Source organism: Rhinoderma darwinii, chromosome 3 (genome assembly GCF_050947455.1).
Source record: "Rhinoderma darwinii isolate aRhiDar2 chromosome 3, aRhiDar2.hap1, whole genome shotgun sequence".
Classification (NCBI taxonomy): domain Eukaryota; kingdom Metazoa; phylum Chordata; class Amphibia; order Anura; family Rhinodermatidae; genus Rhinoderma; species Rhinoderma darwinii.
Genome location: NC_134689.1, coordinates 362,306,971 through 362,330,875, shown reverse-complemented (window position 1 = coordinate 362,330,875; position 23,905 = coordinate 362,306,971). Strand labels below are relative to the sequence as shown.

Sequence of the window (23,905 nt, the reverse complement as noted above, 5' to 3'; positions counted from 1 at the left end):
TGCACGCTCCTCTCCTGAAATACTCTGTGCTGCTGTGAACTCTGTTCTTACCATTACGTAGCTCAGTCTGTTACATCTCCTCCACTCCTGTCCTCTATAACACGTTCACATGATTGGCAAGTCACCACCACGCACAAGATCCGCACGCTCATCTCCTGAAATACTCTGTGCTGCTGTGAACTCTGCTCTTACCATTACGTGGTGACTTGGCAATCATGTGAAGGTGTTCTTGAGGACAGGAGTGGAGGAGAGATAACAGACTGAGAGCTACGTAATGGTAAGAGCAGAGTTCACAACAGCACTGAATCTGCACGCTCATCTCCTGAAATACTCTGTGCTGCCTTAAACTCTGTGGACAGGTCAGGATCCTGTTTCTTTTAAATGCTGCACTGTAGCGTAGCCTTATATAGTGGATCGAGCGGGTTCCCTAGCAGCATTTAAAAGAAACAGGATCCTGACCTGTCCACAGAGTTTAAGGCAGCACAGAGTATTTCAGGAGATGAGCACGGGCAGCCGTTCGTTTTTCCGAGCCGTGCTCCCATCATGCACACGACCGTAAAAACACCCGTTATTGCGGGTCGTAATTACGACCCGCAATAACGGGCTCATAGACTTCTGTTACCCACGGGTACCTTTCCGTATTCTCACGGGAAGGTGCCCGTGCCGTTAAAAAAATAGAACATGTTCTATTTTTCTATTTTACGGGCCGTGCTGCTATAATTATAATGACAGCACGGTTCGCAAAAGCGGCCGGCTGCCCGTGGCCGGCCGGCCGTGCTCGTAGTTACGAGTCGTAATTACGAGCACGGCCCGTAAAATAAAAAAATAGAACATGTTCTATCTTTTTAACGGCACGGGCACCTTCCCGTGAGAAAACGGGAAGGTACCCGTGGCTAACAGAAGTCTATGGGCCCGCTATTTCGGGTCGTAATTACGACCTGTGATAACGGGTGTTTTTATGGTCGTGTGCATGAGGCCCCGTAATGACGGGTGGCTACATGTGTGCACCCATCATTACGGCAGCGTTGCTAGGTGACGTCAGTAAGGGTATGTGCACACACACTAATTACGTCCGTAATTGACGGACGTATTTCGGCCGCAAGTACCGGACCGAACACCCTGCAGGGAGCCGGGCTCCTAGCATCATATTTATGTACGATGCTAGGAGTCCCTGCCTCTCCGTGGAACTACTGTCCCGTACTGAAAACATGATTACAGTACGGGACAGTTGTCCTGCAGAGAGGCAGGGACTCCTAGCATCGTACATAAGTATGATGCTAGGAGCCCGGCTCCCTGCACTGTGTTCGGTCCGGTACTTGCGGCCGAAATACGTCCGTCATTTACGGACGTAATTAGTGTGTGTGCACATACACTAAATAGTCACTGTTCAGGGTGCTGAAAGAGTTAACTGATCGGCAGTAACTGTTTCAGTACCCTGGACAGTGACTACCGATCACAGTACCTGTAAAAAAAAAGACGTTCATACTTACCGAGAACTTTCTGCTTCCTCCAGTCCGGTCTCCTGGCCGTTGCCTTGGTGACGCGTCCCTCTCGACATCCGGCCCGACATTCCTTGATGACGATGCAGCCTTGTGAGCGCTGCAGCCAATCACAGGCTGCCGCGGCCTCTGCAGCCAATCACAGGCTGCAGAGGCCTCTGCAGCCAATCACAGGCTGCCGCGTCAAAAAAGGTCGGACTGGAGGAAGAAGAGGGACTCGTTAACAAGACAACGACCGGGTACGTATGAAATGCTTTTTATTTTATTTTTAATCAGCAGCCTCTTTTCTCTATCAGTGATTGATAGAGATAAGTGGCTGCCGATTTGTATAATGTTTTTGACCGGGTTCGGTCAAAACGGGTTCGGCCGAACCCGGTGAAGTTCGGATTCGCTGCGAACCGAACTTTACCGGAAGTTCGGACCGAAACCGGGTTCGGTTGTCCCGGTTCGCTCATCTCTAGCCATGAGTAAGTTTGCTATTCCACTGGAGGTCTAAATAAAGCACAAGAAGGAAAGAAAGGAGTGCTCCAGGTGAGGCTCGAACTCACAACCTCGGCATTGCTCAACAGTTACTGCTTTATAAGTACCGTGCGCTGACCGATTGTGCCACTGGAGCTCTTACTGATGTCTGCACGCGTGTCCGTTTTCCACCGTGTGCTGACCGATTGCACCGCGGGATGAAGTGATTCCTCAAGCGTGTCTGTTTTCCATCAATTTTCAAAAACACGACAGCGTTTAAGATAGCGGTCAGTCAAGATACTGTGAGTAATAAGTCATTTACTTCTCTCTGATTAATATATAAAGAAGCATCAGTCCAGTGGATGAAGCCAGTTGAGCACTTTTAATCAGGAACTAAAACAGCAACAGCTTAACTTTAAGAAAGATGAAAGGTAAACACCCCAGATGGGACTTGAACCCACAATCCCTGGCCTAGGAGGCCAGTGCCTTATCCATTAGGCCACTGGGGCTGTAAACTTGCTCTGCGCCGTGGTTTTTTCTTTCCAAAGCAAGCAAACATTCACATGTGATGAGTGAGCGAGAAAGGTTTGTGTTGTACCGTTTGCTTTCCAAATCGGATAAAATCTTAACCGCATGCTTGTTTTTTTAAGAAAAGACTAGGTTCCCTTGTATTGTCGTTCTAATTGCACACTAACAGGACATTTCTAATGCAGATGAAGGAAATCCTAATGGAGTGACAAAACCCTTTAAAAACTGAATACCTCTTAATATGTATTGGGACAAGTATCCAGTGAAGAAGCTAGTCGAGCACTTTTAATCTTGAACTAAAACATGCTAATGGCTTTACTTTAAACCATTGGTGACATCTCACATACAATTATGTTGCTGCTGCCAAGGGATTAGCGCATCGTCACATAACAGTACGTAACAGTGATGGAGCCGGCCCAGAAGCTCGGACAAGTACCCAGTGAAGAAGCCAGAAGAGCACTTATATTCTGGAACCATAACATGCCAATGGCTTTACTTTGAGACAGAGGAAAGGCAAACAATACAGATGGGCGTTAAAGCCACAATCCCTGGCTTAGGAGGCCAGTGCCTTATCCATTAGGCAACTGGGACTTTACTTTTTCTATAAGTGGTTGTTTTTCCAAAGCAATCAAACATTCACTTGTGACTGAGTGATCGAGAATGGTTTGTGTTCTACCGTTTGCTTTCTAGATCTGACAAAATCTTAACCACGTGCTTGCTTTTTGTAGACAAGGGAAAGAGGGTCCCTTGTCTTTTCATTATGATCACACACTTACAGGACTCTGCTAATAAAGATGAAGGAAAGCTTATTGGAGGGCCAAAACCTTTAAAAATACCTCTTAATATATATTGGGATATTGGGACAAGTATCCAGTAAAGAAGCAAGTTGAGCACTTTTAATCTGGAACTAAAACATGCCAATGGCTTTTATTTAAGAAAGAGAAAAGGCAAACACCACAGATGGGACTCACCCTTAAAAACGGTATACCTCTTCCATGTATCCCCTTCAATTATGTTTATAGATCATGGGCCATGAGTAAGTTTGCTATTCCACTGGAGGTCTAAATAAAGCACAAGAAGGCAGTGCTCCAGGTGAGGCTCGAACTCACAACCTCGGCATTGCTCAACAGTTACTGCTTTATAAGTACCGTGAACTGACCGATTGCGCCACTGGAGCTCTTACTGATGTCTGCACGCGTGTCAGTTTTCCACCGTGTGCTGACCGATTGCACCGCGGGATGAAGTGATTCCTCAAGCGTGTCTGTTTTCCATCAATTTTCAAAAACACGACAGCGTTTAAGATAGCGGTCAGTCAAGATACTGTGAGTAATAAGTCATTTACTTCTCTCTTATTAATATATAAAGAAGCATCAGTCCAGTGGATGAAGCCAGTTGAGCACTTTTAATCAGGAACTAAAACAGCAACAGCTTAACTTTAAGAAAGAAGAAAGGTAAACACCCCAGATGGGACTTGAACGCACAATCCCTGGCTTAGGAGGCCAGTGCCTTATCCATTAGGGCACTGGGGCTGTAAACTTGCTCTGTCCCGTGTTTTGTTCTTTCCAAAGCAAGCAAACATTCACATGTGATGAGTGAGCGAGAAAGGTTTGTGTTGTACCGTTTGCTTTCCAAATCGGATAAAATCTTAACCGCATGCTTGTTTTTTTAAGAAAAGACTAGGTTCCCTTGTATTGTCGTTCTAATTGCACACTAACAGGACATTTCTAATGCAGATGAAGGAAATCTTAATGGAGTGACAAAACCCTTTAAAAACTGAATACCTCTTAATATGTATTGGGACAAGTATCCAGTGAAGAACCTAGTCGAGCACTTTTAATCTTGAACTAAAACATGCTAATGGCTTTACTTTAAACCCTTGGTGACATCTCACATACAATTATGTTGCTGCTGCCAAGGGATTAGCGCATCGTCACATAACAGTACGTAACAGTGATGGAGCCGGCTCAGAAGCTGGGACAAGTACACAGTGAAGAAGCCAGAAGAGCACTTATAATCTGGAACCATAACATGCCAATGGCTTTACTTTGAGACAGAGGAAAGGCAAACAATACAGATGGGCGTTAAAGCCACAATCCCTGGCTTAGGAGGCCAGTGCCTTATCCATTAGGCAACTGGGACTTGACTTTTTCTATAAGTGGTTGTTTTTCCAAAGCAATCAAACATTCACTTGTGACTGAGTGATCGAGAATGGTTTGTGTTCTACCGTTTGCTTTCTAGATCTGACAAAATCTTAACCACGTGCTTGCTTTTTGTAGACAAGGGAAAGAGGGTCCCTTGTCTTTTCATTATGATCACACTCTTACAGGACTCTGCTAATAAAGATGAAGGAAAGCTTATTGGAGGGCCAAAACCTTTAAAAATACCTCTTAATATATATTGGGACAAGTATCCAGTAAAGAAGCAAGTTGAGCACTTTTAATCTGGAACTAAAACATGCCAATGGCTTTTATTTAAGAAAGAGAAAAGGCAAACACCACAGATGGGACTCACCCTTAAAAACGGTATACCTCTTCCATGTATCCCCTTCAATTATGTTTATAGATCATGGGCCATGAGTAAGTTTGCTATTCCACTGGAGGTCTAAATAAAGCACAAGAAGGCAAGAAAGGAGTGCTCCAGGTGAGGCTCGAACTCACAACCTCGGCATTGCTCAACAGTTACTGTTTTATAAGTACCGTGCGCTGACCGATTGCGCCACTGGAGCTCTTACTGATGTCTGCACGCGTGTCCGTTTTCCACCGTGTGCTGACCGATTGCACCGCGGGATGAAGTGATTCCTCAAGCGTGTCTGTTTTCCATCAATTTTCAAAAACACGACAGCGTTTAAGATAGCGGTCAGTCAAGATACTGTGAGTAATAAGTCATTTACTTCTCTCTTATTAATATATAAAGAAGCATCAGTCCAGTGGATGAAGCCAGTTGAGCACTTTTAATCAGGAACTAAAACAGCAACAGCTTAACTTTAAGAAAGAAGAAAGTTAAACACCCCAGATGGGACTTGAACCCACAATCCCTGGCTTAGGAGGCCAGTGCCTTATCCATTAGGCCACTGGGGCTGTAAACTTGCTCTGTGCCGTGGTTTTTTCTTTCCAAAGCAAGCAAACATTCACATGTGATGAGTGAGCGAGAAAGGTTTGTGTTGTACCGTTTGCTTTCCAAATCGGATAAAATCTTAACCGCATGCTTGTTTTTTTAAGAAAAGACTAGGTTCCCTTGTATTGTCGTTCTAATTGCACACTAACAGGACATTTCTAATGCAGATGAAGGAAATCTTAATGGAGTGACAAAACCCTTTAAAAACTGAATACCTCTTAATATGTATTGGGACAAGTATCCAGTGAAGAACCTAGTCGAGCACTTTTAATCTTGAACTAAAACATGCTAATGGCTTTACTTTAAACCCTTGGTGACATCTCACATACAATTATGTTGCTGCTGCCAAGGGATTAGCGCATCGTCACATAACAGTACGTAACAGTGATGGAGCCGGCTCAGAAGCTGGGACAAGTACCCAGTGAAGAAGCCAGAAGAGCACTTATAATCTGGAACCATAACATGCCAATGGCTTTACTTTGAGACAGAGGAAAGGCAAACAATACAGATGGGTGTTAAAGCCACAATCCCTGGCTTAGGAGGCCAGTGCCTTATCCATTAGGCAACTGGGACTTGACTTTTTCTATAAGTGGTTGTTTTTCCAAAGCAATCAAACATTCACTTGTGACTGAGTGATCGAGAATGGTTTGTGTTCTACCGTTTGCTTTCTAGATCTGACAAAATCTTAACCACGTGCTTGCTTTTTGTAGACAAGGGAAAGAGGGTCCCTTGTCTTTTCATTATGATCACACTCTTACAGGACTCTGCTAATAAAGATGAAGGAAAGCTTATTGGAGGGCCAAAACCTTTAAAAATACCTCTTAATATATATTGGGACAAGTATCCAGTAAAGAAGCAAGTTGAGCACTTTTAATCTGGAACTAAAACATGCCAATGGCTTTTATTTAAGAAATAGAAAAGGCAAACACCACAGATGGGACTCACCCTTAAAAACGGTATACCTCTTCCATGTATCCCCTTCAATTATGTTTATAGATCATGGGCCATGAGTACGTTTGCTATTCCACTGGAGGTCTAAATAAAGCACAAGAAGGCAAGAAAGGACTGCTCCAGGTGAGGCTCGAACTCACAACCTCGTCATTACTCAAGAGTTACTGCTTTATAAGTACCGTGCGCTGACCGATTGCGCCACTGGAGCTCTTACTGATGTCTGCACGCGTGTCAGTTTTCCACCGTGTGCTGACCGATTGCACCGCGGGATGAAGTGATTCCTCAAGCGTGTCTGTTTTCCATCAATTTTCAAAAACACGACAGCGTTTAAGATAGCGGTCAGTCAAGATACTGTGAGTAATAAGTCATTTACTTCTCTCTTATTAATATATAAAGAAGCATCAGTCCAGTGGATGAAGCCAGTTGAGCACTTTTAATCAGGAACTAAAACAGCAACAGCTTAACTTTAAGAAAGATGAAAGGTAAACACCCCAGATGGGACTTGAACCCACAATCCCTGGCCTAGGAGGCCAGTGCCTTATCCATTAGGCCACTGGGGCTGTAAACTTGCTCTGCGCCGTGGTTTTTTCTTTCCAAAGCAAGCAAACATTCACATGTGATGAGTGAGCGAGAAAGGTTTGTGTTGTACCGTTTGCTTTCCAAATCGGATAAAATCTTAACCGCATGCTTAATTTTTTAAGAAAAGACTAGGTTCCCTTGTATTGTCGTTCTAATTGCACACTAACAGGACATTTCTAATGCAGATGAAGGAAATCTTAATGGAGTGACAAAACCCTTTAAAAACTGAATACCTCTTAATATGTATTGGGACAAGTATCCAGTGAAGAACCTAGTCGAGCACTTTTAATCTTGAATTAAAACATGCTAATGGCTTTACTTTAAACCCTTGGCGACATCTCATATACAGTTATGTTGCTGCTGCCAAGGGATTAGCGCATCGTCACATAACAGTACGTAACAGTGATGGAGCCGGCCCAGAAGCTGGGACAAGTACCCAGTGAAGATGCCAGAAGAGCACTTATAATCTGGAACCATAACATGCCAATGGCTTTACTTTGAGACAGAGGAAAGGCAAACAATACAGATGGGCGTTAAAGCCACAATCCCTGGCTTAGGAGGCCAGTGCCTTATCCATTAGGCAACTGGGACTTGACTTTTTCTATAAGTGGTTGTTTTTCCAAAGCAATCAAACATTCACTTGTGACTGAGTGATCGAGAATGGTTTGTGTTCTACCGTTTGCTTTCTAGATCTGACAAAATCTTAACCACGTGCTTGCTTTTTGTAGACAAGGGAAAGAGGGTCCCTTGTCTTTTCATTATGATCACACACTTACAGGACTCTGCTAATAAAGATGAAGGAAAGCTTATTGGAGGGCCAAAACCTTTAAAAATACCTCTTAATATATATTGGGACAAGTATCCAGTAAAGAAGCAAGTTGAGCACTTTTAATCTGGAACTAAAACATGCCAATGGCTTTTATTTAAGAAAGAGAAAAGGCAAACACCACAGATGGGACTCACCCTTAAAAACGGTATACCTCTTCCATGTATCCCCTTCAATTATGTTTATAGATCATGGGCCATGAGTAAGTTTGCTATTCCACTGCAGGTCTAAATAAAGCACAAGAAGGCAAGAAAGGAGTGCTCCAGGTGAGGCTCGAACTCACAACCTCGGCATTGCTCAACAGTTACTGCTTTATAAGTACCGTGAACTGACCGATTGCGCCACTGGAGCTCTTTTTGACGTCTGCACGCGTGTCCGTTTTCCACCGTGTGCTGACCGATTGCACCGCGGGATGAAGTGATTCCTCAAGCGTGTCTGTTTTCCATCAATTTTCAAAAACACGACAGCGTTTAAGATAGCGGTCAGTCAAGATACTGTGAGTAATAAGTCATTTACTTCTCTCTTATTAATATATAAAGAAGCATCAGTCCAGTGGATGAAGCCAGTTGAGCACTTTTAATCAGAAACTAAAACAGCAACAGCTTAACTTTAAGAAAGATGAAAGGTAAACACCCCAGATGGGACTTGAACCCACAATCCCTGGCTTAGGAGGCCAGTGCCTTATCCATTAGGCCACTGGGGCTGTAAATTTGCTCTGCGCCGTGGTTTTTTCTTTCCAAAGCAAGCAAACATTCACATGTGATGAGTGAGCGAGAAAGGTTTGTGTTGTACCGTTTGCTTTCCAAATCGGATAAAATCTTAACCGCATGCTTGTTTTTTTAAGAAAAGACTAGGTTCCCTTGTATTGTCGTTCTAATTGCACACTAACAGGACATTTCTAATGCAGATGAAGGAAATCTTAATGGAGTGACAAAACCCTTTAAAAACTGAATACCTCTTAATATGTATTGGGACAAGTATCCAGTGAAGAACCTAGTCGAGCACTTTTAATCTTGAACTAAAACATGCTAATGGCTTTACTTTAAACCCTTGGTGACATCTCACATACAATTATGTTGCTGCTGCCAAGGGATTAGCGCATCGTCACATAACAGTACGTAACAGTGATGGAGCCGGCTCAGAAGCTGGGACAAGTACCCAGTGAAGAAGCCAGAAGAGCACTTATAATCTGGAACCATAACATGCCAATGGCTTTACTTTGAGACAGAGGAAAGGCAAACAATACAGATGGGTGTTAAAGCCACAATCCCTGGCTTAGGAGGCCAGTGCCTTATCCATTAGGCAACTGGGACTTGACTTTTTCTATAAGTGGTTGTTTTTCCAAAGCAATCAAACATTCACTTGTGACTGAGTGATCGAGAATGGTTTGTGTTCTACCGTTTGCTTTCTAGATCTGACAAAATCTTAACCACGTGCTTGCTTTTTGTAGACAAGGGAAAGAGGGTCCCTTGTCTTTTCATTATGATCACACTCTTACAGGACTCTGCTAATAAAGATGAAGGAAAGCTTATTGGAGGGCCAAAACCTTTAAAAATACCTCTTAATATATATTGGGACAAGTATCCAGTAAAGAAGCAAGTTGAGCACTTTTAATCTGGAACTAAAACATGCCAATGGCTTTTATTTAAGAAAGAGAAAAGGCAAACACCACAGATGGGACTCACCCTTAAAAACAGTATACCTCTTCCATGTATCCCCTTCAATTATGTTTATAGATCATGGGCCATGAGTAAGTTTGCTATTCCACTGGAGGTCTAAATAAAGCACAAGAAGGCAAGAAAGGAGTGCTCCAGGTGAGGCTCGAACTCACAACCTCGGCATTGCTCAACAGTTACTGTTTTATAAGTACCGTGCGCTGACCGATTGCGCCACTGGAGCTCTTACTGATGTCTGCACGCGTGTCCGTTTTCCACCGTGTGCTGACCGATTGCACCGCGGGATGAAGTGATTCCTCAAGCGTGTCTGTTTTCCATCAATTTTCAAAAACACGACAGCGTTTAAGATAGCGGTCAGTCAAGATACTGTGAGTAATAAGTCATTTACTTCTCTCTTATTAATATATAAAGAAGCATCAGTCCAGTGGATGAAGCCAGTTGAGCACTTTTAATCAGGAACTAAAACAGCAACAGCTTAACTTTAAGAAAGATGAAAGGTAAACACCCCAGATGGGACTTTAACCCACAATCCCTGGCTTAGGAGGCCAGTGCCTTATCCATTAGGCCACTGGGGCTGTAAATTTGCTCTGCGCCGTGGTTTTTTCTTTCCAAAGCAAGCAAACATTCACATGTGATGAGTGAGCGAGAAAGGTTTGTGTTGTACCGTTTGCTTTCCAAATCGGATAAAATCTTAACCGCATGCTTGTTTTTTTAAGAAAAGACTAGGTTCCCTTGTATTGTCGTTCTAATTGCACACTAACAGGACATTTCTAATGCAGATGAAGGAAATCTTAATGGAGTGACAAAACCCTTTAAAAACTGAATACCTCTTAATATGTATTGGGACAAGTATCCAGTGAAGAACCTAGTCGAGCACTTTTAATCTTGAACTAAAACATGCTAATGGCTTTACTTTAAACCCTTGGTGACATCTCACATACAATTATGTTGCTGCTGCCAAGGGATTAGCGCATCGTCACATAACAGTACGTAACAGTGATGGAGCCGGCTCAGAAGCTGGGACAAGTACCCAGTGAAGAAGCCAGAAGAGCACTTATAATCTGGAACCATAACATGCCAATGGCTTTACTTTGAGACAGAGGAAAGGCAAACAATACAGATGGGTGTTAAAGCCACAATCCCTGGCTTAGGAGGCCAGTGCCTTATCCATTAGGCAACTGGGACTTGACTTTTTCTATAAGTGGTTGTTTTTCCAAAGCAATCAAACATTCACTTGTGACTGAGTGATCGAGAATGGTTTGTGTTCTACCGTTTGCTTTCTAGATCTGACAAAATCTTAACCACGTGCTTGCTTTTTGTAGACAAGGGAAAGAGGGTCCCTTGTCTTTTCATTATGATCACACTCTTACAGGACTCTGCTAATAAAGATGAAGGAAAGCTTATTGGAGGGCCAAAACCTTTAAAAATACCTCTTAATATATATTGGGACAAGTATCCAGTAAAGAAGCAAGTTGAGCACTTTTAATCTGGAACTAAAACATGCCAATGGCTTTTATTTAAGAAAGAGAAAAGGCAAACACCACAGATGGGACTCACCCTTAAAAACAGTATACCTCTTCCATGTATCCCCTTCAATTATGTTTATAGATCATGGGCCATGAGTAAGTTTGCTATTCCACTGGAGGTCTAAATAAAGCACAAGAAGGCAAGAAAGGAGTGCTCCAGGTGAGGCTCGAACTCACAACCTCGGCATTGCTCAACAGTTACTGTTTTATAAGTACCGTGCGCTGACCGATTGCGCCACTGGAGCTCTTACTGATGTCTGCACGCGTGTCCGTTTTCCACCGTGTGCTGACCGATTGCACCGCGGGATGAAGTGATTCCTCAAGCGTGTCTGTTTTCCATCAATTTTCAAAAACACGACAGCGTTTAAGATAGCGGTCAGTCAAGATACTGTGAGTAATAAGTCATTTACTTCTCTCTTATTAATATATAAAGAAGCATCAGTCCAGTGGATGAAGCCAGTTGAGCACTTTTAATCAGGAACTAAAACAGCAACAGCTTAACTTTAAGAAAGGTAAACACCCCAGATGGGACTTGAACCCACAATCCCTGGCTTAGGAGGCCAGTGCCTTATCCATTAGGCCACTGGGGCTGTAAACTTGCTATGTGCCGTGGTTTTTTCTTTCCAAAGCAAGCAAACATTCACATGTGATGAGTGAGCGAGAAAGGTTTGTGTTGTACCGTTTGCTTTCCAAATCGGATAAAATCTTAACCGCATGCTTGTTTTTTTAAGAAAAGACTAGGTTCCCTTGTATTGTCGTTCTAATTGCACACTAACAGGACATTTCTAATGCAGATGAAGGAAATCTTAATGGAGTGACAAAACCCTTTAAAAACTGAATACCTCTTAATATGTATTGGGACAAGTATCCAGTGAAGAACCTAGTCGAGCACTTTTAATCTTGAACTAAAACATGCTAATGGCTTTACTTTAAACCCTTGGTGACATCTCACATACAATTATGTTGCTGCTGCCAAGGGATTAGCGCATCGTCACATAACAGTACGTAACAGTGATGGAGCCGGCTCAGAAGCTGGGACAAGTACCCAGTGAAGAAGCCGGAAGAGCACTTATAATCTGGAACCATAACATGCCAATGGCTTTACTTTGAGACAGAGGAAAGGCAAACAATACAGATGGGCGTTAAAGCCACAATCCCTGGCTTAGGAGGCCAGTGCCTTATCCATTAGGCAACTGGGACTTGACTTTTTCTATAAGAGGTTGTTTTTCCAAAGCAATCAAACATTCACTTGTGACTGAGTGATCGAGAATGGTTTGTGTTCTACCGTTTGCTTTCTAGATCTGACAAAATCTTAACCACGTGCTTGCTTTTTGTAGACAAGGGAAAGAGGGTCCCTTGTCTTTTCATTATGATCACACTCTTACAGGACTCTGCTAATAAAGATGAAGGAAAGCTTATTGGAGGGCCAAAACCTTTAAAAATACCTCTTAATATATATTGGGACAAGTATCCAGTAAAGAAGCAAGTTGAGCACTTTTAATCTGGAACTAAAACATGCCAATGGCTTTTATTTAAGAAATAGAAAAGGCAAACACCACAGATGGGACTCACCCTTAAAAACGGTATACCTCTTCCATGTATCCCCTTCAATTATGTTTATAGATCATGGGCCATGAGTACGTTTGCTATTCCATTGGAGGTCTAAATAAAGCACAAGAAGGCAAGAAAGGAGTGCTCCAGGTGAGGCTCGAACTCACAACCTCGGCATTGCTCAACAGTTACTGCTTTATAAGTACCGTGCGCTGACCGATTGCGCCACTGGAGCTCTTACTGATGTCTGCACGCGTGTCCGTTTTCCACCGTGTGCTGACCGATTGCACCGCGGGATGAAGTGATTCCTCAAGCGTGTCTGTTTTCCATCAATTTTCAAAAACACGACAGCGTTTAAGATAGCGGTCAGTCAAGATACTGTGAGTAATAAGTCATTTACTTCTCTCTTATTAATATATAAAGAAGCATCAGTCCAGTGGATGAAGCCAGTTGAGCACTTTTAATCAGGAACTAAAACAGCAACAGCTTAACTTTAAGAAAGATGAAAGGTAAACACCCCAGATGGGACTTTAACCCACAATCCCTGGCTTAGGAGGCCAGTGCCTTATCCATTAGGCCACTGGGGCTGTAAATTTGCTCTGCGCCGTGGTTTTTTCTTTCCAAAGCAAGCAAACATTCACATGTGATGAGTGAGCGAGAAAGGTTTGTGTTGTACCGTTTGCTTTCCAAATCGGATAAAATCTTAACCGCATGCTTGTTTTTTTAAGAAAAGACTAGGTTCCCTTGTATTGTCGTTCTAATTGCACACTAACAGGACATTTCTAATGCAGATGAAGGAAATCTTAATGGAGTGACAAAACCCTTTAAAAACTGAATACCTCTTAATATGTATTGGGACAAGTATCCAGTGAAGAACCTAGTCGAGCACTTTTAATCTTGAATTAAAACATGCTAATGGCTTTACTTTAAACCCTTGGCGACATCTCATATACAGTTATGTTGCTGCTGCCAAGGGATTAGCGCATCGTCACATAACAGTACGTAACAGTGATGGAGCCGGCCCAGAAGCTGGGACAAGTACCCAGTGAAGAAGCCAGAAGAGCACTTATAATCTGGAACCATAACATGCCAATGGCTTTACTTTGAGACAGAGGAAAGGCAAACAATACAGATGGGCGTTAAAGCCACAATCCCTGTCTTAGGAGGCCAGTGCCTTATCCATTAAGCAACTGGGACTTGACTTTTTCTATAAGTGGTTGTTTTTTCAAAGCAATCAAACATTCACTTGTGACTGAGTGATCGAGAATGGTTTGTGTTCTACCGTTTGTTTTCTAGATCTGACAAAATCTTAACCACGTGCTTGCTTTTTGTAGACAAGGGAAAGAGGGTCCCTTGTCTTTTCATTATGATCACACACTTACAGGACTCTGCTAATAAAGATGAAGGAAAGCTTATTGGAGGGCCAAAACCTTTAAAAATACCTCTTAATATATATTGGGACAAGTATCCAGTAAAGAAACAAGTTGAGCACTTTTAATCTGGAACTAAAACATGCCAATGGCTTTTATTTAAGAAAGAGAAAAGGCAAACACCACAGATGGGACTCACCCTTAAAAACGGTATACCCCTTCCATGTATCCCCTTCAATTATGTTTATAGATCATGGGCCATGAGTACGTTTGCTATTCCACTGGAGGTCTAAATAAAGCACAAGAAGGCAAGAAAGGAGTGCTCCAGGTGAGGCTCGAACTCACAACCTCGGCATTGCTCAACAGTTACTGCTTTATAAGTACCGTGAACTGACCGATTGCGCCACTGGAGCTCTTACTGACGTCTGCACGCGTGTCCGTTTTCCACCGTGTGCTGACCGATTGCACCGCGGGATGAAGTGATTCCTCAAGCGTGTCTGTTTTCCATCAATTTTCAAAAACACGACAGCGTTTAAGATAGCGGTCAGTCAAGATACTGTGAGTAATAAGTCATTTACTTCTCTCTTATTAATATGTAAAGAAGCATCAGTCCAGTGGATGAAGCCAGTTGAGCACTTTTAATCAGGAACTAAAACAGCAACAGCTTAACTTTAAGAAAGAAGAAAGGTAAACACCCCAGATGGGACTTGAACCCACAATCCCTGGCTTAGGAGGCCAGTGCCTTATCCATTAGGCCACTGGGGCTGTAAACTTGCTCTGTCCCGTGGTTTTTTCTTTCCAAAGCAAGCAAACATTCACATGTGATGAGTGAGCGAGAAAGGTTTGTGTTGTACCATTTGCTTTCCAAATCGGATAAAATCTTAACCGCATGCTTGTTTTTTTAAGAAAAGACTAGGTTCCCTTGTATTGTCGTTCTAATTGCACACTAACAGGACATTTCTAATGCAGATGAAGGAAATCTTAATGGAGTGACAAAACCCTTTAAAAACTGAATACCTCTTAATATGTATTGGGACAAGTATCCAGTGAAGAACCTAGTCGAGCACTTTTAATCTTGAACTAAAACATGCTAATGGCTTTACTTTAAACCCTTGGTGACATCTCACATACAATTATGTTGCTGCTGCCAAGGGATTAGCGCATCGTCACATAACAGTACGTAACAGTAATGGAGCCGGCTCAGAAGCTGGGACAAGTACCCAGTGAAGAAGCCAGAAGAGCACTTATAATCTGGAACCATAACATGCCAATGGCTTTACTTTGAGACAGAGGAAAGGCAAACAATACAGATGGGCGTTAAAGCCACAATCCCTGGCTTAGGAGGCCAGTGCCTTATCCATTAGGCAACTGGGACTTGACTTTTTCTATAAGTGGTTGTTTTTCCAAAGCAATCAAACATTCACTTGTGACTGAGTGATCGAGAATGGTTTGTGTTCTACCGTTTGCTTTCTAGATCTGACAAAATCTTAACCACGTGCTTGCTTTTTGTAGACAAGGGAAAGAGGGTCCCTTGTCTTTTCATTATGATCACACACTTACAGGACTCTGCTAATAAAGATGAAGGAAAGCTTATTGGAGGGCCTAAACCTTTAAAAATACCTCTTAATATATATTGGGACAAGTATCCAGTAAAGAAGCAAGTTGAGCACTTTTAATCTGGAACTAAAACATGCCAATGGCTTTTATTTAAGAAAGAGAAAAGGCAAACACCACAGATGGGACTCACCCTTAAAAACGGTATACCTCTTCCATGTATCCCCTTCAATTATGTTTATAGATCATGGGCCATGAGTAAGTTTGCTATTCCACTGGAGGTCTAAATAAAGCACAAGAAGGCAAGAAAGGAGTGCTCCAGGTGAGGCTCGAACTCACAACCTTGGCATTGCTCAACAGTTACTGCTTTATAAGTACCGTGCGCTGACCGATTGCGCCACTGGAGCTCTTACTGATGTCTGCACGCGTGTCCGTTTTCCACCGTGTGCTGACCGATTGCACCGCGGGATGAAGTGATTCCTCAAGCGTGTCTGTTTTCCATCAATTTTCAAAAACACGACAGCGTTTAAGATAGCGGTCAGTCAAGATACTGTGAGTAATAAGTCATTTACTTCTCTCTTATTAATATATAAAGAAGCATCACTCCAGTGGATGAAGCCAGTTGAGCACTTTTAATCAGGAACTAAAACAGCAACAGCTTAACTTTAAGAAAGATGAAATGTAAACACCCCAGATGGGACTTGAACCCACAATCCCTGGCCTAGGAGGCCAGTGCCTTATCCATTAGGCCACTGGGGCTGTAAACTTGCTCTGCGCCGTGGTTTTTTCTTTCCAAAGCAAGCAAACATTCACATGTGATGAGTGAGCGAGAAAGGTTTGTGTTGTACCGTTTGCTTTCCAAATCGGATAAAATCTTAACCGCATGCTTGATTTTTTAAGAAAAGACTAGGTTCCCTTGTATTGTCGTTCTAATTGCACACTAACAGGACATTTCTAATGCAGATGAAGGAAATCTTAATGGAGTGACAAAACCCTTTAAAAACTGAATACCTCTTAATATGTATTGGGACAAGTATCCAGTGAAGAACCTAGTCGAGCACTTTAAATCTTGAACTAAAACATGCTAATGGCTTTACTTTAAACCCTTGGTGACATCTCACATACAATTATGTTGCTGCTGCCAAGGGATTAGCGCATCGTCACATAACAGTACGTAACAGTGATGGAGCCGGCTCAGAAGCTGGGACAAGTACCCAGTGAAGAAGCCAGAAGAGCACTTATAATCTGGAACCATAACATGCCAATGGCTTTACTTTGAGACAGAGGAAAGGCAAACAATACAGATGGGCGTTAAAGCCACAATCCCTGGCTTAGGAGGCCAGTGCCTTATCCATTAGGCAACTGGGACTTAACTTTTTCTATAAGTGGTTGTTTTTCCAAAGCAATCAAACATTCACTTGTGACTGAGTGATCGAGAATGGTTTGTGTTCTACCGTTTGCTTTCTAGATCTGACAAAATCTTAACCACGTGCTTGCTTTTTGTAGACAAGGGAAAGAGGGTCCCTTGTCTTTTCATTATGATCACACACTTACAGGACTCTGCTAATAAAGATGAAGGAAAGCTTATTGGAGGGCCAAAACCTTTAAAAATACCTCTTAATATATATTGGGACAAGTATCCAGTAAAGAAGCAAGTTGAGCACTTTTAATCTGGAACTAAAACATGCCAATGGCTTTTATTTAAGAAAGAGAAAAGGCAAACACCACAGATGGGACTCACCCTTAAAAACGGTATACCTCTTCCATGTATCCCCTTCAATTATGTTTATAGATCATGGGCCATGAGTAAGTTTGCTATTCCACTGGAGGTCTAAATAAAGCACAAGAAGGCAAGAAAGGAGTGCTCCAGGTGAGGCTCGAACTCACAACCTCGGCATTGCTCAACAGTTACTGCTTTATAAGTACCGTATGCTGACCGATTGCGCCACTGGAGCTCTTACTGATGTCTGCACGCGTGTCCGTTTTCCACCGTGTGCTGACCGATTGCACCGCGGGATGAAGTGATTCCTCAAGCGTGTCTGTTTTCCATCAATTTTCAAAAACACGACAGCGTTTAAGATAGCGGTCAGTCAAGATACTGTGAGTAATAAGTCATTTACTTCTCTCTTATTAATATATAAAGAAGCATCAGTCCAGTGGATGAAGCCAGTTGAGCACTTTTAATCAGGAACTAAAACAGCAACAGCTTAACTTTAAGAAAGATGAAAGGTAAACACCCCAGATGGGACTTGAACCCACAATCCCTGGCTTAGGAGGCCAGTGCCTTATCCATTAGGCCACTGGGGCTGTAAAGTTGCTCTGTGCCGTGGTTTTTTCTTTCCAAAGCAAGCAAACATTCACATGTGATGAGTGAGCGAGAAAGGTTTGTGTTGTACCGTTTGCTTTCCAAATCGGATAAAATCTTAACCGCATGCTTGATTTTTTAAGAAAAGACTAGGTTCCCTTGTATTGTCGTTCTAATTGCACACTAACAGGACATTTCTAATGCAGATGAAGGAAATCTTAATGGAGTGACAAAACCCTTTAAAAACTGAATACCTCTTAATATGTATTGGGACAAGTATCCAGTGAAGAACCTAGTCGAGCACTTTTAATCTTGAACTAAAACATGCTAATGGCTTTACTTTAAACCCTTGGTGACATCTCACATACAATTATGTTGCTGCTGCCAAGGGATTAGCGCATCGTCACATAACAGTACGTAGCAGTGATGGAGCCGGCTCAGAAGCTGGGACAAGTACCCAGTGAAGAAGCCAGAAGAGCACTTATAATCTGGAACCATAACATGCCAATGGCTTTACTTTGAGACAGAGGAAAGGCAAACAATACAGATGGGCGTTAAAGCCACAATCCCTGGCTTAGGAGGCCAGTGCCTTATCCATTAGGCAACTGGGACTTAACTTTTTCTATAAGTGGTTGTTTTTCCAAAGCAATCAAACATTCACTTGTGACTGAGTGATCGAGAATGGTTTGTGTTCTACCGTTTGCTTTCTAGATCTGACAAAATCTTAACCACGTGCTTGCTTTTTGTAGACAAGGGAAAGAGGGTCCCTTGTCTTTTCATTATGATCACACACTTACAGGACTCTGCTAATAAAGATGAAGGAAAGCTTATTGGAGGGCCAAAACCTTTAAAAATACCTCTTAATATATATTGGGACAAGTATCCAGTAAAGAAGCAAGTTGAGCACTTTTAATCTGGAACTAAAACATGCCAATGGCTTTTATTTAAGAAAGAGAAAAGGCAAACACCACAGATGGGACTCACCCTTAAAAACGGTATACCTCTTCCATGTATCCCCTTCAATTATGTTTATAGATCATGGGCCATGAGTAAGTTTGCTATTCCACTGGAGGTCTAAATAAAGCACAAGAAGGCAAGAAAGGAGTGCTCCAGGTGAGGCTCGAACTCACAACCTCGGCATTGCTCAACAGTTACTGCTTTATAAGTACCGTGTGCTGACCGATTGCGCCACTGGAGCTCTTACTGATGTCTGCACGCGTGTCCGTTTTCCACCGTGTGCTGACCGATTGCACCGCGGGATGAAGAGATTCCTCAAGCGTGTCTGTTTTCCATCAATTTTCAAAAACACGACAGCGTTTAAGATAGCGGTCAGTCAAGATACTGTGAGTAATACGTCATTTACTTCTCTCTTATTAATATATAAAGAAGCATCAGTCCAGTGGATGAAGCCAGTTGAGCACTTTTAATCAGGAACTAAAACAGCAACAGCTTAACTTTAAGAAAGATGAAAGGTAAACACCCCAGATGGGACTTGAACCCACAATCCCTGGCTTAGGAGGCCAGTGCCTTATCCATTAGGCCACTGGGGCTGTAAACTTGCTCTGCGCCGTGGTTTTTTCTTTCCAAAGCAAGCAAACATTCACATGTGATGAGTGAGCGAGAAAGGTTTGTGTTGTACCGTTTGCTTTCCAAATCGGATAAAATCTTAACCGCATGCTTGTTTTTTTAAGAAAAGACTAGGTTCCCTTGTATTGTCGTTCTAATTGCACACTAACAGGACATTTCTAATGCAGATGAAGGAAATCTTAATGGAGTGACAAAACCCTTTAAAAACTGAATACCTCTTAATATGTATTGGGACAAGTATCCAGTGAAGAACCTAGTCGAGCACTTTTAATCTTGAACTAAAACATGCTAATGGCTTTACTTTAAACCCTTGGTGACATCTCACATACAATTATGTTGCTGCTGCCAAGGGATTAGCGCATCGTCACATAACAGTACGTAACAGTGATGGAGCCGGCCCAGAAGCTGGGACAAGTACCCAGTGAAGAAGCCAGAAGAGCACTTATAATCTGGAACCATAACATGCCAATGGCTTTACTTTGAGACAAAGGAAAGGCAAACAATACAGATGGGCGTTAAAGCCACAATCCCTGGCTTAGGAGGCCAGTGCCTTATCCATTAGGCAACTGGGACTTGACTTTTTCTATAAGTGGTTGTTTTTCCAAAGCAATCAAACATTCACTTGTGACTGAGTGATCGAGAATGGTTTGTGTTCTACCGTTTGCTTTCTAGATCTGACAAAATCTTAACCACGTGCTTGCTTTTTGTAGACAAGGGAAAGAGGGTCCCTTGTCTTTTCATTATGATCACACACTTACAGGACTCTGCTAATAAAGATGAAGGAAAGCTTATTGGAGGGCCAAAACCTTTAAAAATACCTCTTAATATATATTGGGACAAGTATCCAGTAAAGAAGCAAGTTGAGCACTTTTAATCTGGAACTAAAACATGCCAATGGCTTTTATTTAAGAAAGAGAAAAGGCAAACACCACAGATGGGACTCACCCTTAAAAACGGTATACCTCTTCCATGTATCCCCTTCAATTATGTTTATAGATCATGGGCCATGAGTAAGTTTGCTATTCCACTGGAGGTCTAAATAAAGCACAAGAAGGCAAGAAAGGAGTGCTCCAGGTGAGGCTCGAACTCACAACCTCGGCATTGCTCAACAGTTACTGCTTTATAAGTACCGTGTGCTGACCGATTGCGCCACTGGAGCTCTTACTGATGTCTGCACGCGTGTCCGTTTTCCACCGTGTGCTGACCGATTGCACCGCGGGATGAAGTGATTCCTCAAGCCTGTCTGTTTTCCATCAATTTTCAAAAACACGACAGCGTTTAAGATAGCGGTCAGTCAAGATACTGTGAGTAATAAGTCATTTACTTCTCTCTTATTAATATATAAAGAAGCATCAGTCCAGTGGATGAAGCCAGTTGAGCACTTTTAATCAGGAACTAAAACAGCAACAGCTTAACTTTAAGAAAGATGAAAGGTAAACACCCCAGATGGGACTTGAACCCACAATCCCTGGCTTAGGAGGCCAGTGCCTTATCCATTAGGCCACTGGGGCTGTAAATTTCCTCTGTGCTGTGTTTTTTTCTTTCCAAAGCAAGCAAACATTCACATGTGATGAGTGAGCGAGAAAGGTTTGTGTTGTACCGTTTGCTTTCCAAATCGGATAAAATCTTAACCGCATGCTTGTTTTTTTAAGAAAAGACTAGGTTCCCTTGTATTGTCGTTCTAATTGCACACTAACAGGACATTTCTAATGCAGATGAAGGAAATCTTAATGGAGTGACAAAACCCTTTAAAAACTGAATACCTCTTAATATGTATTGGGACAAGTATCCAGTGAAGAACCTAGTCGAGCACTTTAAATCTTGAACTAAAACATGCTAATGGCTTTACTTTAAACCCTTGGTGACATCTCACATACAATTATGTTGCTGCTGCCAAGGGATTAGCGCATCGTCACATAACAGTACGTAACAGTGATGGAGCCGGCTCAGAAGCTGGGACAAGTACCCAGTGAAGAAGCCAGAAGAGCACTTATAATCTGGAACCATAACATGCCAATGGCTTTACTTTGAGACAGAGGAAAGGCAAACAATACAGATGGGCGTTAAAGCCACAATCCCTGGCTTAGGAGGCCAGTGCCTTATCCATTAGGCAACTGGGACTTGACTTTTTCTATAAGTGGTTGTTTTTCCAAAGCAATCAAACATTCACTTGTGACTGAGTGATCGAGAATGGTTTGTGTTCTACCGTTTGCTTTCTAGATCTGACAAAATCTTAACCACGTGCTTGCTTTTTGTAGACAAGGGAAAGAGGGTCCCTTGTCTTTTCATTATGATCACACACTTACAGGACTCTGCTAATAAAGATGAAGGAAAGCTTATTGGAGGGCCAAAACCTTTAAAAATACCTCTTAATATATATTGGGACAAGTATCCTGTAAAGAAGCAAGTTGAGCACTTTTAATCTGGAACTAAAACATGCCAATGGCTTTTATTTAAGAAAGAGAAAAGGCAAACACCACAGATGGGACTCACCCTTAAAAACGGTATACCTCTTCCATGTATCCCCTTCAATTATGTTTATAGATCATGGGCCATGAGTAAGTTTGCTATTCCACTGGAGGTCTAAATAAAGCACAAGAAGGCAAGAAAGGAGTGCTCCAGGTGAGGCTCGAACTCACAACCTCGGCATTGCTCAACAGTTACTGCTTTATAAGTACCGTGCGCTGACCGATTGCGCCACTGGAGCTCTTACTGATGTCTGCACGCGTGTCCGTTTTCCACCGTGTGCTGACCGATTGCACCGTGGGATGAAGTGATTCCTCAAGCGTGTCTGTTTTCCATCAATTTTCAAAAACACGACAGCGTTTAAGATAGCGGTCAGTCAAGATACTGTGAGTAATAAGTCATTTACTTCTCTCTTATTAATATATAAAGAAGCATCAGTCCAGTGGATGAAGCCAGTTGAGCACTTTTAATCAGGAACTAAAACAGCAACAGCTTAACTTTAAGAAAGATGAAAGGTAAACACCCCAGATGTGACTTGAACCCACAATCCCTGGCTTAGGAGGCCAGTGCCTTATCCATTAGGCCACTGGGGCTGTAAATTTGCTCTGTGCCGTGGTTTTTTCTTTCCAAAGCAAGCAAACATTCACATGTGATGAGTGAGCGAGAAAGGTTTGTGTTGTACCGTTTGCTTTCCAAATCGGATAAAATCTTAACCGCATGCTTGTTTTTTTAAGAAAAGACTAGGTTCCCTTGTATTGTCGTTCTAATTGCACACTAACAGGACATTTCTAATGCAGATGAAGGAAATCTTAATGGAGTGACAAAACCCTTTAAAAACTGAATACCTCTTAATATGTATTGGGACAAGTATCCAGTGAAGAACCTAGTCGAGCACTTTTAATCTTGAACTAAAACATGCTAATGGCTTTACTTTAAACCCTTGGTGACATCTCACATACAATTATGTTGCTGCTGCCAAGGGATTAGCGCATCGTCACATAACAGTACGTAACAGTGATGGAGCCGGCCCAGAAGCTGGGACAAGTACCCAGTGAAGAAGCCAGAAGAGCACTTATAATCTGGAACCATAACATGCCAATGGCTTTACTTTGAGACAGAGGAAAGGCAAACAATACAGATGGGCGTTAAAGCCACAATCCCTGGCTTAGGAGGCCAGTGCCTTATCCATTAGGCAACTGGGACTTGACTTTTTCTATAAGTGATTGTTTTTCCAAAGCAATCAAACATTCACTTGTGACTGAGTGATCGAGAATGGTTTGTGTTCTACCGTTTGCTTTCTAGATCTGACAAAATCTTAACCACGTGCTTGCTTTTTGTAGACAAGGGAAAGAGGGTCCCTTGTCTTTTCATTATGATCACACACTTACAGGACTCTGCTAATAAAGATGAAGGAAAGCTTATTGGAGGGCCAAAACCTTTAAAAATACCTCTTAATATATATTGGGACAAGTATCCAGTAAAGAAGCAAGTTGAGCACTTTTAATCTGGAACTAAAACATGCCAATGGCTTTTATTTAAGAAAGAGAAAAGGCAAACACCACAGATGGGACTCACCCTTAAAAACGGTATACCTCTTCCATGTATCCCCTTCAATTATGTTTATAGATCATGGGCCATGAGTAAGTTTGCTATTCCACTGGAGGTCTAAATAAAGCACAAGAAGGCAAGAAAGGAGTGCTCCAGGTGAGGCTCGAACTCACAACCTCGGCATTGCTCAACAGTTACTGCTTTATAAGTACCGTGCGCTGACCGATTGCGCCACTGGAGCTCTTACTGATGTCTGCACGCGTGTCCGTTTTCCACCGTGTGCTGACCGATTGCACCGTGGGATGAAGTGATTCCTCAAGCGTGTCTGTTTTCCATCAATTTTCAAAAACACGACAGCGTTTAAGA

General features: G+C 42.4%; 28 non-coding genes across 28 annotated transcripts; all 28 read right to left on the bottom strand.

Moving 5' to 3' along the window:
- Positions 1-2,022: 2,022 nt before the first annotated feature.
- On the bottom strand, positions 2,023-2,115 carry TRNAI-UAU (transfer RNA isoleucine (anticodon UAU)). The gene is given in 2 exon segments: positions 2,023-2,058; positions 2,078-2,115. It is a non-coding gene; the product is annotated as a tRNA-Ile (tRNA).
- Positions 2,116-2,394: 279 nt separating this feature from the next.
- TRNAR-CCU (transfer RNA arginine (anticodon CCU)) lies at positions 2,395-2,467 on the bottom strand. Its single transcript has one exon. It is a non-coding gene; the product is annotated as a tRNA-Arg (tRNA).
- Positions 2,468-3,570: 1,103 nt separating this feature from the next.
- TRNAI-UAU (transfer RNA isoleucine (anticodon UAU)) lies at positions 3,571-3,663 on the bottom strand. Its single transcript is given in 2 exon segments — positions 3,571-3,606; positions 3,626-3,663. It is a non-coding gene; the product is annotated as a tRNA-Ile (tRNA).
- Positions 3,664-5,118: 1,455 nt separating this feature from the next.
- Positions 5,119-5,211, bottom strand: TRNAI-UAU (transfer RNA isoleucine (anticodon UAU)). The gene is given in 2 exon segments: positions 5,119-5,154; positions 5,174-5,211. It is a non-coding gene; the product is annotated as a tRNA-Ile (tRNA).
- A 279-nt stretch (positions 5,212-5,490) lies between these two features.
- On the bottom strand, positions 5,491-5,563 carry TRNAR-CCU (transfer RNA arginine (anticodon CCU)). Its single transcript has one exon. It is a non-coding gene; the product is annotated as a tRNA-Arg (tRNA).
- A 1,103-nt stretch (positions 5,564-6,666) lies between these two features.
- On the bottom strand, positions 6,667-6,759 carry TRNAI-UAU (transfer RNA isoleucine (anticodon UAU)). The gene is given in 2 exon segments: positions 6,667-6,702; positions 6,722-6,759. It is a non-coding gene; the product is annotated as a tRNA-Ile (tRNA).
- Positions 6,760-7,038: 279 nt separating this feature from the next.
- TRNAR-CCU (transfer RNA arginine (anticodon CCU)) lies at positions 7,039-7,111 on the bottom strand. The gene has a single exon. It is a non-coding gene; the product is annotated as a tRNA-Arg (tRNA).
- A 1,103-nt stretch (positions 7,112-8,214) lies between these two features.
- On the bottom strand, positions 8,215-8,307 carry TRNAI-UAU (transfer RNA isoleucine (anticodon UAU)). The gene is given in 2 exon segments: positions 8,215-8,250; positions 8,270-8,307. It is a non-coding gene; the product is annotated as a tRNA-Ile (tRNA).
- A 279-nt stretch (positions 8,308-8,586) lies between these two features.
- On the bottom strand, positions 8,587-8,659 carry TRNAR-CCU (transfer RNA arginine (anticodon CCU)). Its single transcript has one exon. It is a non-coding gene; the product is annotated as a tRNA-Arg (tRNA).
- Positions 8,660-9,762: 1,103 nt separating this feature from the next.
- On the bottom strand, positions 9,763-9,855 carry TRNAI-UAU (transfer RNA isoleucine (anticodon UAU)). The gene is given in 2 exon segments: positions 9,763-9,798; positions 9,818-9,855. It is a non-coding gene; the product is annotated as a tRNA-Ile (tRNA).
- Positions 9,856-10,134: 279 nt separating this feature from the next.
- Positions 10,135-10,207, bottom strand: TRNAR-CCU (transfer RNA arginine (anticodon CCU)). The gene has a single exon. It is a non-coding gene; the product is annotated as a tRNA-Arg (tRNA).
- A 1,103-nt stretch (positions 10,208-11,310) lies between these two features.
- On the bottom strand, positions 11,311-11,403 carry TRNAI-UAU (transfer RNA isoleucine (anticodon UAU)). Its single transcript is given in 2 exon segments — positions 11,311-11,346; positions 11,366-11,403. It is a non-coding gene; the product is annotated as a tRNA-Ile (tRNA).
- A 272-nt stretch (positions 11,404-11,675) lies between these two features.
- Positions 11,676-11,748, bottom strand: TRNAR-CCU (transfer RNA arginine (anticodon CCU)). Its single transcript has one exon. It is a non-coding gene; the product is annotated as a tRNA-Arg (tRNA).
- Positions 11,749-12,851: 1,103 nt separating this feature from the next.
- Positions 12,852-12,944, bottom strand: TRNAI-UAU (transfer RNA isoleucine (anticodon UAU)). Its single transcript is given in 2 exon segments — positions 12,852-12,887; positions 12,907-12,944. It is a non-coding gene; the product is annotated as a tRNA-Ile (tRNA).
- Positions 12,945-13,223: 279 nt separating this feature from the next.
- On the bottom strand, positions 13,224-13,296 carry TRNAR-CCU (transfer RNA arginine (anticodon CCU)). The gene has a single exon. It is a non-coding gene; the product is annotated as a tRNA-Arg (tRNA).
- A 1,103-nt stretch (positions 13,297-14,399) lies between these two features.
- Positions 14,400-14,492, bottom strand: TRNAI-UAU (transfer RNA isoleucine (anticodon UAU)). Its single transcript is given in 2 exon segments — positions 14,400-14,435; positions 14,455-14,492. It is a non-coding gene; the product is annotated as a tRNA-Ile (tRNA).
- Positions 14,493-14,771: 279 nt separating this feature from the next.
- On the bottom strand, positions 14,772-14,844 carry TRNAR-CCU (transfer RNA arginine (anticodon CCU)). Its single transcript has one exon. It is a non-coding gene; the product is annotated as a tRNA-Arg (tRNA).
- Positions 14,845-15,947: 1,103 nt separating this feature from the next.
- Positions 15,948-16,040, bottom strand: TRNAI-UAU (transfer RNA isoleucine (anticodon UAU)). The gene is given in 2 exon segments: positions 15,948-15,983; positions 16,003-16,040. It is a non-coding gene; the product is annotated as a tRNA-Ile (tRNA).
- A 279-nt stretch (positions 16,041-16,319) lies between these two features.
- Positions 16,320-16,392, bottom strand: TRNAR-CCU (transfer RNA arginine (anticodon CCU)). Its single transcript has one exon. It is a non-coding gene; the product is annotated as a tRNA-Arg (tRNA).
- Positions 16,393-17,495: 1,103 nt separating this feature from the next.
- Positions 17,496-17,588, bottom strand: TRNAI-UAU (transfer RNA isoleucine (anticodon UAU)). The gene is given in 2 exon segments: positions 17,496-17,531; positions 17,551-17,588. It is a non-coding gene; the product is annotated as a tRNA-Ile (tRNA).
- Positions 17,589-17,867: 279 nt separating this feature from the next.
- Positions 17,868-17,940, bottom strand: TRNAR-CCU (transfer RNA arginine (anticodon CCU)). The gene has a single exon. It is a non-coding gene; the product is annotated as a tRNA-Arg (tRNA).
- Positions 17,941-19,043: 1,103 nt separating this feature from the next.
- TRNAI-UAU (transfer RNA isoleucine (anticodon UAU)) lies at positions 19,044-19,136 on the bottom strand. Its single transcript is given in 2 exon segments — positions 19,044-19,079; positions 19,099-19,136. It is a non-coding gene; the product is annotated as a tRNA-Ile (tRNA).
- Positions 19,137-19,415: 279 nt separating this feature from the next.
- TRNAR-CCU (transfer RNA arginine (anticodon CCU)) lies at positions 19,416-19,488 on the bottom strand. Its single transcript has one exon. It is a non-coding gene; the product is annotated as a tRNA-Arg (tRNA).
- A 1,103-nt stretch (positions 19,489-20,591) lies between these two features.
- Positions 20,592-20,684, bottom strand: TRNAI-UAU (transfer RNA isoleucine (anticodon UAU)). Its single transcript is given in 2 exon segments — positions 20,592-20,627; positions 20,647-20,684. It is a non-coding gene; the product is annotated as a tRNA-Ile (tRNA).
- Positions 20,685-20,963: 279 nt separating this feature from the next.
- On the bottom strand, positions 20,964-21,036 carry TRNAR-CCU (transfer RNA arginine (anticodon CCU)). Its single transcript has one exon. It is a non-coding gene; the product is annotated as a tRNA-Arg (tRNA).
- A 1,103-nt stretch (positions 21,037-22,139) lies between these two features.
- TRNAI-UAU (transfer RNA isoleucine (anticodon UAU)) lies at positions 22,140-22,232 on the bottom strand. The gene is given in 2 exon segments: positions 22,140-22,175; positions 22,195-22,232. It is a non-coding gene; the product is annotated as a tRNA-Ile (tRNA).
- A 279-nt stretch (positions 22,233-22,511) lies between these two features.
- TRNAR-CCU (transfer RNA arginine (anticodon CCU)) lies at positions 22,512-22,584 on the bottom strand. Its single transcript has one exon. It is a non-coding gene; the product is annotated as a tRNA-Arg (tRNA).
- Positions 22,585-23,687: 1,103 nt separating this feature from the next.
- TRNAI-UAU (transfer RNA isoleucine (anticodon UAU)) lies at positions 23,688-23,780 on the bottom strand. Its single transcript is given in 2 exon segments — positions 23,688-23,723; positions 23,743-23,780. It is a non-coding gene; the product is annotated as a tRNA-Ile (tRNA).
- Between the last annotated feature and the right edge of the window lie 125 nt (positions 23,781-23,905).